A 5528-nucleotide genomic window follows, 5' to 3' on the forward strand; every position below is an offset into this window, starting at 1 on the left:
ACAGTTCTATTCTCCCCGACGACTCAAATGAAATGGATTATTTGTCCTTATAATCAATTATATAATACAGATTGTTATAGAAGGCTACCTAAAAACCCATAGAATAATCCACATAAAAGTATTATTACTAGGTTTATACGGAAGACAGTTAAACTGAACTGTAGTCTTTTCTCTAGGGCCTAGATTAGAGTCAAGGAGGGAACACCTGTGCTGTAGAGATCCAAGTCAAACACAAATCTGCAACAACAACAAAAAACACTACCTTTGTAACTAACCATAAATCTTACTATCTCCAATGGCAGTTCTTTTAACATATTTCTCCATTTGCATTTCATTACACTCAAGAGGCTACAGTATTAGTATGTTGGTCACTCATTAAATCGAGTCGGTCTATTATTCCTCAGAACATAGTGTGGTCTGTTGCTCTAGGACTAGGCTTTGCAGACACAAATGAAATCATTAGATGGACTTAACTCTGCTAGATCAACAGATCAATAAGCACCACAATAGAGTCAACAGACCCTTTCCACTGTTAGATAATTAGTCTGCTTTCATCAGCACCACAGGCTCAAATTACTGGGTAGAGTCTGTCTCAAGACAGGCTCAATCTAATTTGTCTGGAGAAATATGACAGTAATTACGTTTTCTAAGCATTCTAAGCAGTAAGTTAATTAATAAACCATCATCTTTTCATAGATTTTTTTTCAACGAGTAGTTGGAGCTCCGATCCTTGATTTCTCATCCATCTATTTAACTGTAGTGGTAAACTTCACAAAGGAAATAGCTAATAAGAAAAAACTGTTAGGTTAGTGATGATGATCTGTTGACTCTTCCCAAAACTAGAGCACTCACTTCTGTCATCATGAAGTGCTTTGAGAGGCTAGTTAAGGACCATATCACCTCCACCTTACCTGACAACCTAGACCCACTACAATTCCCATATTGCCCCAACAGATTCATGGATGACGCAATCACTATTGCATTGCACACTGCCCTATCCCACCTGAACAAGGGAAATACCTATGTAAAAATGTTGTTCATCGACTACAGCTCAGCCTTCAACACCATAGTGCCCTCCAAGCTCATCACTAAGCTCAGGGCCCTAGGTCTGAACCCCTACCTGTGCAAAATGGGTCCTGGAATTCGTGACGGAACGACCCCAAGTGGTGATGGTAGGCAACAACACCTCTGCCATGCTGATCCTCAACATGGGGGACAGGGGTGCGTGCTCAGCCCCCTCCTGTACTCCCTGTTCACCAATGACTGCGTGGCCATGCACGTCTCCAACTCAATCATCAAGTTTGCTGACGACACAGCAGTGGTAGGCCTGATTACCAACAACAACAAGACAGCCTACAGGGAGGAGGTTAGAACCAGGAAAATAACCTTTCCCTCAACGTCAACAAAACAAAGGAGCTGATCTGGGTCAAAAGCTTCAAGTTCCTCGGCGTGCACATCTCTGACAGCCTGAAATGGTCCCTTCACACAGACAACATGGTGAAGAAGGAGCAACAGCACCTCTTCAACCTCAGGAGGCTGAAGAAATTTGGCTTGGCCCCTAAGAACCTTCTACAGCTGCACCATTGAGAGCATCCTGTCGGGCTGTATCACCGCCTGGTATGGCAATTGCACCATCTGTAACTGTAGGGTGGTATGGTCAGCCCAACGCATCTCTGGGTGATGCCCACCAGGACATCTACAGCAGTGTCACAGGAAGGCCAAGAAGATCATCAAGGTCCTCAGCCACCCGAGCTAAGGCCTGTTCACCCCGCCACCATCTAGAAGGCAGAGACAGTATAGGTATATCAAAGCCGGGGCCGAGAGACTGAGAGAGAAACAGCTTCTATCTCCAGGCCATCAGACTGTTAAACAGTCACCACTAACCTTAGTCACTGTTCTAGCCGGCTACCACCCTATGTTTTTATTATTATTTATATTTTTTATTTAACCTTTACTTAACTAGGCAATTCAGTTAAGAACAAATTCTTAATTGAACACTGGTCACTTTAATAATGTTTACATACAAAACAAACCATTATATGTATATATATTTATTCTGGTCTCTGATATTTTCTTATTTTTATGTATTTTTTTGAGTATGTGTGTATTGTATTTTTTATTTTTGTATTATTATTGCTAGGTATTACTGCACTGTTGGAAGTAGAAAGAAAAGCATTTTGTTGCACCTGCGATAACATCTGCAAATCTTCTCATGCGACCAATAAAATTGGATTAGATTCGATTTGAATGGATGCAATTTCCACTGACTCTTCCCAATTTGCGTTGAAGCCCTATGATCTGGTGGATGTGTATCAGGGGGTGTTGTGATCCAGAAGTATTGCTTGTCTATTGACTGCAAATCATGTTGAATTTCACACGTCGGATCTAATTGAGCTTTATATAGCTCATAGCTTTATCTCAATTGCCCACACCCATGGGAAACTGGCACCTGGTAGGTCACAGTTCAATCTTACACATGCATTGAGGAAAAGGCCTTGCTTTCACCTCCCAATTGATTAATGGTTAACAAATAACAATCCGACCCATGTCTGTGTTCAGAGTTTTGGTTTGGTACACAGAGGTGTACCCCCATGCTGTTTGAGTGTCTCACCAGAAAGTTTAGATATTGTGAGAGAGGCTATAGGAGCAATGACCCATGTCTGTATTCAGGATGTTGGTAGTGTATTTCATGCAGTTTGAGCTGACCAGCAGATGTCAATTCTTTGAGATAGTGAGATAAATAACGGTCTGTTTGAAAGGGGGTCACATAAAATGTTGCCATATATTTTTTTACAGGTAACATACCACATCTTCTGTCTGAAATGGTTAATAGAGAGATGGTGAAATGGTCACATAAGTGTATTCCATGCTATTGAAGTAGATGAGCAAAGAAAGGCTACAGGAGGTGCCAAGACAAAGGTGTATTCCATGATATTTTGGTTGATTGAGCAGAGAAAATATTTGAGGAATAGTGAAACAGTGAGAGAGGCTTTAGGCCGGTGCCAAGACCTCCTGCTGGGGACCAGAAGCCGCAGTGAGTCGAGTTGGAAGTTACGCCTCTAATCATCCAGAGAGACAGACGTTACATTTCACACCTCAAGGTTACTGTATGTAAAGTGGTCTTAACACAACGAACTGGAGATTAAAAGACAAAAGTCGATTAATATAACCCTCCTCCCTAGTGGGTTCTAATCCATGTCCACTGCCTGTCTCTGCTACAAGACTGTGTTAGCCCGGTGAACTAAAGCCTAGGGCTAGGCATTAGCTTGGGGAGCTGACTTGCCTAGTTAAATAAAGGTTAAATAAGTAAATAAATAGTGTAAATCTTCAGCTAAATCAAATCAAATCTAATTTTATTTGTTACATACACATGGTTAGCAGATGTTAATGTGAGTGTAGCGAAATGCTTGTGCTTCTAGTTCCGACAATGCAGTAATAACCAACGAGTAATCTAACCTAACAATTTCACAACAACTACCGTGTACACACAAGTGTAAAGGGATAAAGAATATGTACATAAAGATATATGAATGAGTGATGGTACAGAACGGCATAGGCAAGATGCAGTAGATGATATTTAGTACAGTATATACATATGAGATGAGTAATGTAGGGTATGTAAACATATAAAAGTGGCATTGTCAGGCTAGGTTACTCATCACCACCTCTGAACCACCTCCGTCATAACTAGCTAAATTAACTTATCTGTCAACCTCAACCAATCATTCCCCTCTTAGTTTCACGGCTCTGTTGGGCCAAAGCAATCTGATGTTTGTCTGAATTTGACAGCCCAATACATCTTGTTTCCCTCACACACAGCCCTGATTGAAGGAAATATATCAATAGGGACAAGGTAGGTATCCCTTGTCATGATTGTTGCACATAATTTGTGATGACACAGTCATATTTGAAAATACTAATGCCTTCAAGTACTTTTCCATCAAACATGATGTTAGCTATATACAGTTGATGTTGGAAGTTTACATACACTTTGGTTGGAGTTATTAAAACTAGTTTTTCAACCACTCCACACATTTCGTGTTAACAAACTACAGTTTGGCAAGTCGGTTAGGACATCTACTTTGTGCATGACACAAGTAATTTCTCCAACAATTGTTCACAGACAGATTATTTCACTTATAATTCACTGTATCACAATTCTAGTGGGTCAGAAGTTTACATACACTAAGTTGACTGTGCCTATAAACAACTTGGAATATTCCAGAAAATTATGTCATGGCTTTAGCAGCTTCTGATAGGCTAATTGACATAATTTGAGTCAATTGGAGGTGTAACTGTGGATGTATTTCAAGGCCTACCTTCAAACTCAGTGTCTCTTTGCTTGACATCATGGGAAAATCAAAAGAAATCAGCCAAGACCTCAGAAAAAAATAGTAGACCTCCACAAGTCTGGTTCATCCTTGGGAACAATTTCCAAATGCCTGAAGGTACCACATTCATCTGTACAAACAATAGTACGCAAGTATAAACACCATGGGACCACACAGCCGTCATACCGCTCAGGAAGGAGACGCCTTCTGTCTCCTAGAGATGAACATACTTTGGTGTGAAAAGTGCAAATCAATCCCAGAACAACAGCAAAGGACCTTGTGAAGATGCTGGAGGATGCTGGAGGTACAAAAGTATCTATATCCACAGTAAAACAATCCTATGTCGACATAAACTGAAAGGCCTCTCAACAAGGCAGAAGTCACTGATCCAGGTCTGGTCTGATGAAACAAAAATTGAACTGTTCGGCCATAATGACCATCGTCATGTTTGGAGGAAAAGGGGGGAGGCTTGCAAGCCGAAGAACACCATCCCAACTGTGAAGCACGGGGGTGGCAGCATCATGTTGTGTTTTTTTTTTTGCTGCAGGAGGGACTGGTGAACTTCACAAAATAGATGGAATTGTGAGGAGGGAAAATTATGTGGATATATTGAAGCAACATCTCAAGTCATCAGTTAAAGATTGGTCACAAATGGGTCTTCCAAATGGACAATGACCCCAAGCATACTTCCAAAGTTGTGGCAAAATGGCTTAAGGACAATAATGTCAAGTTATTGGAGTGGCCATCACAAAGCCCTGACCTCAATCCTATAGAAAATATGTGGGCAGAACTGAAAAAGCGTGTGCGAGCAAGGAGGCCTACAAACCTGACTCAGTTACACCAGCTCTGTCAGGGGGAATGGGCCAAAATTTGCCCAACTTATTGTGGGAAGCTTGTGGAAGGCTACACGAAAAGATTGGCCCAAGTTAAACAATTTAAAGGCAATGCTACCAAATACTAATTGAGTGTATGTAAACGTCTGACCCACTGGGAATGTGATGAAAGAAATAAAAGCTGAAATTAATCATTCTCTCTACTATTATTCTGAACTTTCACATTCTTAAAATAAAGTTGTGATCCTAATTGACCTAAAACAGGGAATTTTTATTAGGATTAAATGTCAGGAATTGTGAAAAACTGAGTTTACATGTATTTGGCTAAGGTGTATGTAAACTTCCGACTTCAACTGTACGGCTA

The sequence above is a fragment of the Oncorhynchus nerka genome, linkage group LG20 (genome assembly GCF_034236695.1).
Source record: "Oncorhynchus nerka isolate Pitt River linkage group LG20, Oner_Uvic_2.0, whole genome shotgun sequence".
Taxonomy (NCBI): Eukaryota; Metazoa; Chordata; class Actinopteri; order Salmoniformes; family Salmonidae; genus Oncorhynchus; species Oncorhynchus nerka.